The following is a 14,656-nucleotide window of genomic DNA, read 5'->3' on the forward strand; positions in this document are numbered from 1 at the left end:
CTCCTCCATAGAGCCAAAGTCTCCAAGACCCGGTGGAGAGTAACTGGGGGTCAGGGTCTAAGAACCACTCTGAATCTGATCCCTGCATCAAAAGGCCTACGACCCTGATAGGCTGAAAAGCAGACTCAAGCAATATATCATCTGTAGATCTGAGCAATCTGCCACCATCCTGGACACTGAAAACCAAAGCATCCTCCTGTGCACCTCGGAAGGCTAAGACCTGAAGTGGAACCCCGCCTCTCGAGAAAGTACCTGCCCAAGTGGAGGTAGTGAGAGGCATATCATCTGTGTCTATCCAAGCCTCTGGAAGGGCTGACTCAATCTGCAAGATCCTCCCTGCACTCCCTCTGAGATGTCCTATCAACCCTGACTTGGTTTCCTCTGGAAGCCTACGGAAGGCTTTCCAAGATCCCAAAGAAGCGTGTATTGAAGGTTCGGCTTGCAGCTCTGGAAAGGAAAGTCCACGAATATGGAGGTTGATGGGAAGCAAGAGGTCATCGAGGAGGTGCTGCACAAGTGTAATGCATCGTTACCAACACCACAATTGGTTTCTAAAATGCAAGGAGTGGTTGACAGTGGACACTCAGGTGAAATCCATGAAACAAGATATGTCAGCAGATGTAAAGAATAAAGCGAACAAAGCTGATCTTTACAGGGAAGTGAAAGAGCAGGAAACCAAGGAGGCTAACAAGCTCACCCTACTCGTGGGCGGACTACCATATGGCTGCCAAGTCACAGGGACATTCACAGAAGACAAAATTAACTACCTGAAGGAGAAGATACCCAGATGTTATCTGAATGCATCTCTACCAGGGAAGTGAAAGAGCAGGAAACCAAGGAGGCTAACAAGCTGACCCTACTTGTGGGCTGCCAAGTCATAGGGACATTCATAGAAGACAAAATTAACTACCTGAAGGAGAAGATACCACAAGTGGAATGAGATGCAGATGCTATCTGAAATATCCAGCAAAAGGGAACACAGATAGAAGTCTCTTTCAATGACAAGAAAGCAATGATCAAGATTCTCGAAAAAACACACAAGGGCACGAAGATATGGATATATGAGGAACTCAAACCGACTGAAATCTACCAAAGAACCATTGAAATCACTAAAGTGAAATGAACCAAGAAAGCAAGAAAATGGGCGGTCTACCGTGAAGGACAAGCATTGATTAGAGAATTCAAATCTAAGCCCCAAGGCTCTCAGCCTTAAAGTGATGTAATAAAGGTCACTCTATGGTAGCACTAGAATTTAGGTATGCTCTATAATAAATTTGAGTTGCTTTATGCACTCTCTAAGAGATCCTTTGTGCACTTCGCAGAGAGGGGATGAAATGGGAAGTATGGAGCATAACGGCTGCGGATATACCTGAATCTACATGCGAAATCAGGAGTTAGTGATGCAGAAAATGCTACAAAAACTATGGCAAGATCTGGGGACAAAAAGACAGTTTTACAAACAGGGCATCAATCCGATGGACAACTCTGGAATGCAAAAATGTCTCTAGGAGGGCATATCATTGTTTAAAAGGCATTAATCTGCAAAATGCGAACCAGCTCACATGATCTAGAGGTGGAGAGGGGTAGGTTGGGTAAGACCTCGAGTCCCATGAGAGGAATGAGTCTGCAAAATCTGCCCCAACGGACAGAAAGAAGATGAGCAGCTTGTGCTCCTAAGTTGAGCCTATGCACACATCTGAGAAAACTATGGGGACAACATAAACAACCTTAAAAATTGGTTGGAGCAGCCAGACAAAAAGCTATGAAGCTACATAAAAGAGACTTGGACTAGTGCGCAAGCTAGCTCAACAAGTACTAAACACATAGCAAGTTTGTGATACTAATGAAAAATATCACAATTTGTTAATAGTGATCACTGTTAGCACTTAGCCTTGGTATGGCCTTGTAGGCTAATTAGGACATTTTGTCCTAGCCTTGGTCAACTCGTTGACTTTAGTCAACCAATTGACTTTGGGGCCATATAGTGGCCATACTTGTACTTTCTCATTATCCATTTGCAAGTACTTCGTTTTCCCTCAGTTGATGTATGCTCCTTGCATTCCTTTTGCACTCCATTGCTCCCCGCACCAACAGTGGTATCAGAGCATCTTGTATCTTGCTCCTGTGAGCTTCCTGCTTCCCCTGCCTGCACCTTCAACCCACAACTGTTTGTACTGCGACGCTCCACTTGCTGGAAATGACGACAACCAATGCTCCACTTGCTTGAAGATCGAACTTGACTAGAAAAGAACAACCTGCATATCATCATCAACCTTTACTGCACGACATCAATCTGGTATATGGCATTGTCATACAAGCTATATTTGTTCATCGTTGTCGTACGAGTCCATCGCTCTGCAAATCACCGTATAACGTGAATTGGCCGCACATCGCTGTACACCTACTGTTAAAATGTACGATTGTACATATATTATATGTACATTATTTGTATGGTAATCAACCGTACAACCTTTGCTTGTCCTACTTATGTGGTCCATACAATTTACGATCGTCATCTGTACATTCATCGTATATTGTTGAATTTGCCGTACAACAATTCTATCATACAATCCTTGTTACTTCTACACGTCTGCACTTGTCTGTCGTACAATTGACATTTCTCCTTGTTGGCATCTTGGATTGGTGCTTGTAGCATTGGTACCTGTCAAACTTGCCAAGATTTGGGGCATTTCATGTACATTGACAAACATTGCAGAAAGAGCTGAAAATTTGTAGATATTTCGGGCTTTTCTTGATTTTGCCTCCTTTTTGTTGCAATTTCCCTCAAAAAAATTGGGGCTTTTAGCGTTGGGCTTCAATTTTGTAGTGAAAAAGGCATTTGGCAGCTTATCTTGGAGAGATGCACCCTTGTATAGCAACGGGACATAGCCCGCAAATAGGGGAATTAGGTAGTGGTTTGAGATGGACGGTTTTTGATAGGCCCTCGACGGGCATTTTGTGGTTTCCTACATAGTGGAATGGATCTACGAGATTCATCGCACTGAGACCCTCATCTGTACCGTTTGGACATGTAATGATACCTTACGGTCAGATCTAGGGAATTTCTCAAAATGTTACACAAGATGGGATATAGATATATACATAGAGACCCATCAGATCCCATAGTGCGAGAGCGCCCATTGCCTGTAGTTAGTGGATACACATGGGAGACAGCATAGCGGGATGAGACTTCGAAGATAGGTGTAGTGCACTGATTGGGAGGCGTTGCAATACTATACAGATCATCTCTCACCCAAATGATCTCTGACAGGTGTGACACATTTCAGATTTCTATTGGATTGAGATCCAACACCACTTTCCACAAAACCTCCTCATTTATGCTACTTTCCTTTGAGACATCACACTTTGCTAGAGATCTACATGAGGAGGTTAACACTTCACCATACACAGCCCTGCATCTTGGCCTCATGGATTACAGCCACGCGGAGGTTCTCCTTGGTGGGAAGTTCAACGCAAGGATGGGTATATGTCAGATATCACTTCTAGATTTTCATGATGACCCTATTTTACTGCCATGTATTGATCTAGACGAGGCAGGGATATCCCGAGTATCAACAAACAGGCGAGCCCCGATCACATCTTACAGGCATGCTTTCTTGTAAATAGATTTTTTTTTGCCGAAAAAACAGTGCTAATTATATTACTTCGAGAGCAAGATACAAAAGGTTAGCTTGTAGCTGACGGGCTGCGTTCACAAATCGGACACAGCCCTAAAAGGTAACAAAAAAGTAAATCTCTCTCTCACGGAGGGATAAGGCGAGTGTGAATGAACAGCCATCGGGGTGGTGAGTAGCGCCAGCGAAGGCCCTGCGAAGTCTGCTCGAAGAAGAGGCCCTGTGTGTCCCAAGCCCGGAGGAAGCGTCTCCGCTTCTCCCGACCGGCCCGGGAATCTCCCTGAATCTGGTCCCACTGGCCTCTGAGGGTATGAATAATCTCGCTCCAAATATCAGTCATGATCTGGGCAGTCGATAAGGAGGTGCCACCAGGTCCAAATGTGCCACCCTGTGATGCTGCTAATAATCTCCCAAACTGGCTGCCTCTCCTGAACTCCTGTATCAGCCTCTGCTAGGTGCTGCGGGATACCCTCGAGCGGCCCCCACGTCCCCTGTGTGATAAGGAAAGTGGGGTCCTGTTGGCATGCCTCGAATAAGTGATGAAGACCAGGTGCGGTGCTGCACCAACAGAACGCGCCCCAAGTGATCAAACCTAGCGCCGGTGCTGCGCGAGTAAGAATCCCGAAAGTCCACCTCCACACTTCCTGGGCGCGAGTGCAGCTCCACAGGCAATGTTTTGGTGACTCCTCATCCTCATGGCAGATCTGACAACGTCCGTCCTGGCCTATCTGCCGCAACCAGCTCCCCACTGGAAGACCTTTGTGGGCAAGAAGCCATAGGAAGTAGGAGATCTTCCGTGGCCGCCAGCTCTCCCACAAGGCCTTCCAGAAGGCCTGCAAAAAGAACCTGGAAATACCCTGTGCATACCAGTTGGGCCGCTGGGTGGGGGGGCGGCTCTGCATCCTCCCAAGAACTCGCCTGCCCAAAGTCGTGCTGTAGGCAAAGGAGGTCGGCCCCTGTCCTGTCACAATCTCTGGCCATCTCCACTCTCCTGGGTCCCAATCAAGCTCTGACAAGGCCCGCCCCTCCCAGAGCGTGAGTCGCCAAAGCTGCAACTGATCCTGCTCAATGCTAGGATCGGTACGCCAGACCTTCCCCAAAAGGCCTACGACCCGAACCCTCTGCCATGGGAGTAGGGGATCGATGAGCGCATCCTCTCTCCTGAGTCGTCCATCCCCCATAACCGCGAAGAAGGAAATAGAGGAGTCGTCCATACTTCCTACGACCACCAGTGGGATGCCACGGGGGGTGAACTGTCCCAGCCAACGGTCGTCACCAGGCATGAGGATCTGAAGCTCATGTGGAACCAACCAATCAGCTGGGATCGCGCCGTCGATCTCCGTGCGTCTCGCCTGGGCTCCACGGGCACCTCCAGCTGCGTCTGCGAGATCAGCTGTCTCCAAATGTCTGTACGTGTCCCTTCAAACTCGAAGGGACCGGGCTGGCCCCCTCATCCAGCCATCCCACCTGATGTGTGATCTCTCCCCCAACTGAAGGCCCTCGGCATCTCTAACCTGATCATTCCAGATAAGCGGTTGGCGATCGATCTCCTCCTGACAGCTAGGAGGGGACTGAATGAGACTGAGGCGGAGCCGCCTCCAAACCATGAGGAGGCTACGAACGAGTGGGGAACGGGGCTGAGTGAGCGGGGCGGAAGTGAAGATCCACCTGAGGGACGGGAGCCACTCTCCACCTCGGCACGGGATACAAGAACCGACCCCCTGCTGAAGTAGCATCTTCCACGTCTCCCCCCCTGGGGTCAAACCGCGGATGACTAGCTTGCCTAACAAGGCCTGACTCTGAAGCTCTGGATCGATGACCCCCAGGCCACCCTCAGCCTACGGAAGAATGACTGTCTGCCAAGCAACCCTGGCTCTGGTATCTCTGAGGCCATCCTCCCCGGACCAAAGGAAGTTCCGAACCAGCCTCCTAAGCTGTGCCACGCTGGATCTCGAGAAACACCAACAGGAAGCCACATACCAAGCCGTGGCTAGGAGGACCTGGTTGACTACCAGGGCACGACCTGCAAGGGAAAGCTTAGCAGTGCTCCAGAAAGCCAGCTTCCGTCGGATGGAATCTAGCACCGGGAGAAACTGCTGAGCTGGCGTGATATCCAGGCCGACCTGAAAACCAAGGTATCTAGCTGTCTGTCCCCGTGGGATCCACCTGAAACCCAAAAACCTCCCCCACTGAGAACACGCTCCGGGGTCTGTGAGAAAACCAACTGATTTGTTCCAGTTGATTTTCGCACCAGCAGCCGAACAGAAGACCTCCAGGGCCATCCTCACCCTCTCCAGCATCATCTCATCGTCTTGGACATACAGGGCTGTGTCATCCGCGTACTCCGAGTCCAAGAGCTCCGTGTCCTCCCGGAGTGGAAGGCGAACACCCCTGATCCCTGTAGACCTCGCCCGAAGGTAGTAAGTCATAGCCTCGGCGAAGAAGAGAAACAGGTAAGGAGCAAGGGGGCAGCTCTGATGCACTGATCTCTCCAAGCTAAAACGCTCACCCATCCTGCCGCCAATGATGACTCTGCTAGAAGCTGTTCTGTACAAAGCTGAAATACCCTGAATCCAACCTGCTGGGAAACCTAGCCGCTCCAGAGTCCCCTCCAGAAAGGACCAGTCCACTCGATCGTAGGCCTTCTCAAAGTCGAGAAGTAGGATGGCAAGGTGTGATCCGCTGTGCTGAGCCCACTCCGCCGCCTCTGAAAAGGTGAAGACATTATCCAGGATACTGCGATCCTGGACAAAGCCTGTCTGAGTGTCATGAATGAGGTCTGGGAGTAGAGGCCGAACTCTGGCGCTGATCATCTTGGCGAGGATTTTGTAGGCAGTGGTAAGGAGAGTGATCGGGCGCCATGACGAAAATCCTCTGAAGAGCTGCTAGGAGGGGCTGATGGATCTGGTCCCAGAAGGAGGTGAAGAATGCCCGGGATAGCCCATCCTCACCTTTGCATTTCTGCCCATCGATGGCCATCAAGGCCTCCAGCATCTCATCCGTGGTGAACGGTGCCAACAACGTCGCCTGCATGCTAGGCTGGACCAGGGATGGAGTGTGCCTCCACACCTCCTCACGGGAACGTCGAGTACGAGGGGCAAGCGGCTCCTGCTGAAAAAGGGTCCTGTAGAAGTCGGTGGCCAACCCCAAGACCTCTCTCGGATCTGTAACGATGTGTCCCTCCGCTGTCCTGAGACTCCGAATCTGATCACCTGCAGCTCTCTGGCCATGCGTCCTGAAGAACTCCCTGCACATCCGGTCACCCTTCCGAGCCCAGAAGGAGAGAGAGGCGTGATAGGAAAACTCTGAGCGACGCTGGAGTGTCTCCTCAAGAAGGGCTCTAGCTCGAAGGGCCTGGATCCGAAGCTCCTCCGAGCCCGGGGATGCTTGCTGGAGTTGCTGAATGGAGGCGAGGTCCCTCCGAAGAGCTCTCTCTCTTCCCCACCATTCCTGTCGAACCTGTAGGGCTGCGAGCTGGCAGATCTGGCTGGACTCCTGCAAAGCCTACGCCACCGAATCAACCAGATCCACGCACTCGCCCCAGTCTCTGTCCCAAAGACTGCATATATTGCTGCGCACGTCCTCCCTCGAGAAAATGGAGTCGGGAATCCGGCATGAGCGGGGGGGAAGGGCCTGAGCTGCCGAGTCTAATGATAAGAGCACAGGCGCATGGTCGGAAAGTGTCGTCCCTGGAACTATACCCGCCTGACCGCCTCTGCTGATGGCCAAATCACTAACATAAAATCTATCCAGCCTCTCCAGGAGTCTGCCTCCTTCCCTGCGGAAGCCCCACGAGAAGTCCAAGCTCCCGTGCCAACGCCGGAAGGACGGGTCTCGCCAATTGTCCCTACCTCCTGTCGCAAAGATAAAAGAGTCCCAAGCGGACTGCTCTGCCTGAGACATACCTATAAACTCCGGTCCTCTGCCCTGCTGGTCCTCCAAGGTCTCCAGATTGTTGAAGTCATCTCCAACAATCCAGGAATCCATGTCTGGGAGAATCCCTGTAAGTGTCCTCCAGAAAGTGGCTCTGCAACGGAGATCTGTGGGAGCATAAATGTTGAGGATTCCAACTCTGGAGCCCTCCAGTTCCAGGCCTACCCAAAGGGCACGGCCTGGTATCAACATGCCATGACCGAAAACTCCTTGGGCTAGCTGCTCGTCGGGAGAATCTTCCCGCATCTACGGGAGTGAGCCGCAGAAAGCTTGTGCTCCTGGAGCAGAAGTACATCCAAACGACCAATCACTGCTGGCTGAAGTTCCTGTCTCAAAATGAGCTTCCTAGGACCACGGGTGCCAGAAGAGTGAAACCCGTTCACATTCCAGGATACGAGGTGTAGGCTCATGGTGAGGACTGGGAGGCTGCGAACAACTGTCTGCTCGCGGTCGAAGTCGAAGAAGCTGACATTTCGGAGTGGAGGCGCTGACGCTTATGGGAAGGTTTGGAGGGGGAAGCGGGGTCGTCTTGCCCGTCCTTCAACACCTTCAGCAAAGGCGAGAGGCCTTTGGTACCATGAACGAAAGCTTTCTCGAGCCAGCTCGAGATCTCTGAGGTGGACATCCCATAGAAGACACGGAGTTTCTGAAGAGTCCAGGCTCTGACATCTTGGGGGAGGGGCCAAGACAGGGGGGGCCTGAGGATCACAATCAGTCTGAAGCGTTTGGCGGCGCAACGCCACCGCAGGCGCACGTCACCCTCGGACCACTGAGTCTCGAGAAGCTGCCCACCGGACGGGCCTATCCAGGAGCAAACCTGAGCATGCGTCTGCTCCCTGAGAGCCTCCCAGACCGAGTCATCTGTCCAGGTCTCGGTGCCGTCGCTAAGGAACGTGAAAGCAAAGCTGGGGCCATCCCTAGGGGCCAAGGCGGCTATCTTCCCATCCGCCCCTTTGCGGAGCAGGAAGATACTGATGTCGAGGCAAGCAGGGAAGGTCCCGAGGTCGGCCACATCCAAGTAGTCCCAGGGGCGAGATCTGTAAAAGTCGCGGGGGAGCTCTCTCTCCTGAAGCTGAGGCCCGTCAGAGTCTGCCACTGAGGGGCTAGCGGACAGAGAAGCCTGCTCCGGCGGTGGTGTAGACTCAGGGTGTCCTGCCAGCGGAGTGGGAGGGGGAGGAGGCTGGGGAATAGGCAACTCAGAGTCCTCAGGGGCGACTAGCGGAGGAGGAGGGGGAGCGGGGGCTGCCCTCGGCTGAGGAACCGTCGGTGCAGCTAGCTCTGCGGGAGAGCTGAAAGAGGCCGGGGGGGGGAGGGATGGGGATGCATCTGGAACTGGGCCTGAGAAGCAGGGGGAGGAGACTGAGGAGGACGAGGAGGGGGCTGAAGCTGCGGGTCGGGAGAAATGGGGTGCAGCTGGGGGATGGGCTGGGGCTGAGTGGGAAGAGGTTGGGGAGTGGAAGAGAGGGGGACCTGAGGCAGTGGAGGGCGGGCTACCGTCGAAGAAGATGCTCTCCCAGGTCCCTGGGGCGGCTGCCTGTCAGGTCTCTGAGGTGCTGCTGCAGGTTGGGTAACCTCTGCCTCCTTGCCTTTATCAGAAATCTTCTTGTTCTTTCCTCTTTTCCTTCTAACCTCAGTCCAGCTGCCAGCTAACTCTGGTCCGGACTCCGGCTACCTCTGCTCCTCCTGGCGTGGCTGCCCGGAGGGGGGAGGAGGGGGCGGAGAGGGAGGGGGCGGGGGAGGCCGAGAAGAGCTGGCGAAGCGTGGACAAACAGCCGCCAAGTGCCCAAAGCCGTGACACCTCAGACCCTGTCCTGGCTGTCCGGTGACTACCATGCTCTGGGTGATGCTGTCGGCATCTGTCACGATCTCGATCACTGCCGGGAGAGTCGCAGGATCTGCCACAGCCACACGGACTCGGGGGGCTCCTGCCGTAGTTACCGCATCAGCGAAAGTATCGTGCATAACCCAGCCAAAGTGGGAGCCCAGGTCCCTGACAATCGACCGCAGCTCAGTAGCAAGACCTGGAAAAACTAGCGTCACTGGATGGCGAGGTATACGGAACCGAGCATCAAAATCCGCTGCGCTGAATCCACGGTACCACGGGACTATCATGATAATCTTTCCATCCACTGACGTGGGGGAGCCAGCAATCAGGTTGCTCGCAGCTTTCGCATTGGAGAGTTTGAGCCAGAAGATGCCCCTTCCCATAAGGGCCACCTCCTCAATATGGCCGTCCTCTAGCATGAGAGTGGACTGGAGCCAGTCCCTGATGGCTGATCTGGAGGGGGAATGTCCAATGACTCTGCCATAAACAGAGGTAAGGGCAAAGTCATTGGCAACCTCCTGAACCCGAGATGATTGTTGCTCTGTCAGGATGATGCGGTAGGCATCTGGAGAGGGAGGGTCCGACTGGGCCTCCGGTTCCGGGCAGGGAGCCGCCATACCGCCAAGACAAACTGCGAGGCTTCCGAAGAGGAAGAGGCTGCCACCCAAAAAAGGGGGGGGATAGATGCGGGAGGGTGGAGCTTGGGTGTGGCGGGAAGGATGGAGGGCGGAGGGCGGAGGAAGCGGGATGGGAGGGCAGGAAGCGGAGGTGGCGCGAGGTGGAGGAGTGGGGGCGGAGAGCGGGTGAGGTGGGGAGGCGGGAACGGAAGCGGGGGAGAGGCGGAGTGGGGCGGGAGGACGGACGGTGGGCGGGGGGAAGGGGTGGGACGGAAGGGGCGGGGTGGAGCGAAGGGGCGGGGGGGGCGGGGGCGGAGGGCGGGAAGGGAAGGCGGTGGTGGAGCGGAAGGGCGGAGAGGCGGCGGGGGCGGTAAGGCGAGGGGTGGGGGGGGCGAAACGGGAGGCGGGGGGTGAGCGGAGTGGTGGCGGGGCGGGGTGGAGCGGAAGGGCGAGGGGGGGAGGGGACGGAGCGGCGAGGGGGTGAGCGTATCGAGGGGGGGCGGAGTGAGTCGGGGGTGAGGCGGGGTGTGAGGGGTGAGGGCGGAGAGGCAGCAGTGAGGGGGGGAGTGAGGCGGAGGTGCGAGGGGGTGAGCGGAGGTGCGAGGGGGGGGTGAGGTCGGAGGGCAGGGGTGAGGCGGAGGTGAGGCGAGGGTTGCGAGGGAGGGCGTGGCGGCAGCGGCGGGGAGGTGAGGGCGGAGAGGTAGGGGCGGGAGAGGTCGAGGCGAGGAGGAGGGGCTAAGGGAGGTAGAGGTACGGAAGGGGAGGGGGAAGCTCGCAGGAGCTCTCCAAAAAGATGGCCTCCCTCCTATCTGTCTTGGGCCCGTGGTTTGCTTTCTTGTAAATAGATAGGATACGTGACCTTGTCATTTATAATATGTCTGGACCGATGGCCTTCCTTGGATTGATTCACTTGCTTTCTACATGAGGGAGTCTCCAACATTGCTGACTACATCATGGGATCCCCTGCCTTTGCCTCGCATATCAGTGACTTCTCTGTCTTGCTGAAAAAACTAGGAGCTTGACCACAACTATTGTCTCTTTAGTATATCCATCCCCGGCCACATGAAACACACCACAATACCACCCGCACTCACTACGTATCATGGTATCCACTTTAATCTAGCCTCTTCCCTAGGTACTTTGAATGCCTTTCCACTTTACTCACAAATCTCAATGACATCCTGCTCCTGTAAGAGCAAGCCACTCAAATTGCTTGCTCCCTTCATGAGGCCACCCTGCACGCTTTCACACACACCAGCTGGTCCACTTGCCAGCCACACCTTAACAGCTAGTATGATGATGAGTGTAAGGCTTTACACCGTAAACTCGGATTCGAGACTAAGCATCATCTTTTGAGTGAGGCATCAATGATATGCGAGTACCGCTTGGTTTTCTGAAAGAAGCAAGCATTCGTAGCGAGAACAAGGAGTTCATATATATTTTGTTTAGTAGCAACTCCAACAAGGAGCCCTCCAGCGCTTTGAAATTTGGAGTTTCTAAGCACTTGCTCGCATGACTTTCTGAGCACTTGCGAAATCCATGTCTGAGCATTCAAAATTTGGAATAACATGGAGGTTAACCCCTTGAAATTGGAGTTTTGAGGCCTATAGGGATGGCTTCTTTCAAGATTTTTTGCTCTTTGGACGGAGAATGGGGTGACCCCCGGTGTGAATATACCCTTAAAACCTTTAAACCATGAAAAAAAGGCACGCCCCCCACCCCCCAATCTCCCTAATGGAAAGCTAGGTTGGAACGAGGTTTTAAGGGGCTGATCTACCCACCAAGTACCCCCTATAACGGTGTGGAGACCTCCGATTCACTTAAATTAGGCAGCCCAAAGTGAGTGCACTAGTTTGTAGCATAAAAACAAGGAAGAAGAAGGAATAAGTGTTCATTCATGATTCGGGTTGTCTTTTTGAGACAAACGAGGCGGGAGTTGGATAAGTATCACGAACCTTACAACACTTGTCTTTTTCTGTAAAATAAACCTCTATTTTGAAATTACAGCAAGTCGTTTCTTCTCTTTTGTTAGTAAAAGGAAAGAATGGAAGGGGAAGGGGGGATGTAATAATGAACTTATCCCATTTGTGAAGTTATAGACTTTTAAGAATGCAAATGTGTGCAATGCATGCATAATGATTGGGCCCTCCAATGGGGGAAGAGCGTAGTGCAATTCGGGGTCTCGATGCTCCGAGTCTCATAGACCTTGCCCGTTGTGCAGGGGGGACAGCCAGGTGTCTATTAGGCTTCTATCAAGAGACACCCATCCCGAAGCACCGCCCACTTCTTCTCTTTGCGGGCAATGTCTCGTTGTAGGAGGGTTATGTCTCTCTTCCACCTATAGGGGTGTGAGGTCCTCATTGGTTGGTCTAGTAGTACTGTTTGCTTGCATAATGTTGCAAGACCGGCATGAGTATCTTTGAAGTGGATGACAAGAAGCTGATCCCGAGGGGTAGCTCCCTATATGCTAGGTGTCCTCAATTCCATGCTCGTAGGCTCCTAGGGTGGAGGTCACAAAGCTGGTAGCATCATTGATGGCAGTGGTAGAAGTATGCGGAATCCTTGGACTCATTGTTGAGGGCCTTACTGGCTCTTTGCTGCTGCTCAAGAATGGTGGCCGAGGCACTGGCCTTCCTAGGCTTCCGTTTCACAATGTCCACCCATCTGAAGTCTCCTCAATGGCTGACTGCATGATGGTTATCCGCTCCTCCACTACTGGCTGACCGCTCAGAGCTACGCCACTTTTCATGACATACGTCAGCAAGCTCCTTATGTTGGAGCTGTGGAACCTCCTGACCAAAGGGTCTATGAGATTGAGAAAAAACCAGATACAATGAAAGCTAAGGGATGGTGCCACTAGAAACAGGCACCCATACCCCAAGGTAGTGTTACAATAAATAAATACACTGTGATGTTGCTGCGAGATACCTAAAATGAAAAGGGCATGATTGGATGCCACTAGCTGTCGACCGCACAATCAGCTATCCATTCTGGTGACTGGACCTTTGTATGATGTCTGTGGGACTAACTCCATCAGTCGGCTGAGTATTAGACAAGATGATCTTGTTCGACAATGGCTCTGGATCTAGTGAGGGCTGGCATTGTCGAGAAAGAAAATCAGTGATGAATGGTTGTTGTCTAGATTGTTTAGGTCCCTCCCACCCTTCTCTATAGCTTGCTAGAGAAAGCTCGTTGTCTGACAAGTGCCACTGTCACTCCCATTGTCTGTCTCGCCACATCAAAAGAGTAGGGAGGTGATATTTGCGGTCCTCATGTGAATGTCCAAGTTTGTTGGGTCGTGCGCTCTAGCTCTCTACGAGGTCTACTCCCCTGCTGCCCCTGGCTCGGGTCACCTGAGAAAAAGTTTTTAATCGTCCTCTGATTGGGCTCTAATGCTCCCTCTTGTGCTCTCTTTTGAGCTCATATGAAAATGATATCTATGTCTTTGGGCCTCACTAATTAGGGTGTGCCATAAACTCTCTGAGTGGGCCAAAATCGCTACTAAAAAGACTGGTGTCGTCCACGGATAGTACACAGGGCATCTGAAAGCAAAATGATCCTCTGTCTTGGTCTCTAACATATCACATAAAGTGCAGAATACCCTCTGCTAACACTGTCTCAACTCGTAGCCTGTGTGAAGATGCCTGGAACTGACCAATTGAGATCCTCAGTGGATGCGGGAGATGAATCTAGTTGTAGCCTGGCGGTTCGGTCAAACCCTCCTCTGAGATCTGTAAGCAGTGATCTTTGTAGATGCTGAGTTTAATCGAAAGCTTAGTAGGTGCTAACCAAGCCCTGTATGTGTGGAATAGATCTTCTCTGATAACCTAGTTCACCTCCTATTGAGGGGAATGGATGAAGCCTCAAGGCTATCTGAAATGGTGGCAGTATGTTCATCTGTAATCCCAAGCATGCAAACCATCTGCATGTCCGAGCGTACCAGCTCTTCTGATCTGCCTCTGCCTCCAATGTTATTGATGAAGTCAGGGCTAGCCATGGCAATCTGTGTCTGGATGTCCTTGTACCAAGGTCCCTAACTCTATGGAGATAATTTACCACCTGGAAGACTACATCAAGCTGCAGAGGGGCAGCCTCAAACTCTGCTAGTACGATCTGATATGGGATAGATGGCTTGCTACGGATCATCCGAGCAAGAAGCAGAACTTGAAGTCTCTATATGTAGGGCCAATCTGTCTCTGATAGGTCTGTCCCCCAAAAAGGACTGCTGTACATCTAGTTGGGTGGACAAGCAAATCAAATAGAAGAGACTTGGTACTGAGGTTGTGAAATAATAAGTGAAAGAATTGATGCTCAAGTTTGGCTAATGCGGCATACCCTCTACTCAAATGAGCCTGCATGGCTGTTGCATGATCCCATAGTTGGTTCCGTACTCGTATGGTTGGCTGGACCATATGCGTATGAAATAATTATTCCGTACGCGTATGGTAGGGGCAATCATACTCGGCCTTTTTTTGGGGGGAAGCAGGGTTCCTAGACCTTTATGAAAACATTTTTAAATCAATTTCTTCACTTTAAAATTAATACAAGTTTGAAACTGAAAGTTTTGTAGCTCTCTATCAATTAAATGTGTACAATGTATATATTGCTGTTTTTTTTTTTGGTTGTAAATTTTGGGTCAGGTATGA

The 14,656-nt window shown here is 52.0% G+C and overlaps 1 protein-coding gene across 6 annotated transcripts in view; it reads left to right on the forward strand.

Annotated features, from left to right (window-relative positions):
• Positions 1-14,656, forward strand: part of LOC147888524 (dentin sialophosphoprotein-like protein) — a 100,338-nt gene that overhangs the window by 83,722 nt on the left and 1,960 nt on the right. The gene's annotated exons all lie outside the window — the stretch shown is intronic.

This window comes from Dipteris shenzhenensis, chromosome 21 (genome assembly GCF_047967505.1).
Source record: "Dipteris shenzhenensis isolate YYH24624 ecotype China chromosome 21, Dip_SZ_1.0, whole genome shotgun sequence".
Lineage (NCBI taxonomy): Eukaryota > Viridiplantae > Streptophyta > Polypodiopsida > Gleicheniales > Dipteridaceae > Dipteris > Dipteris shenzhenensis.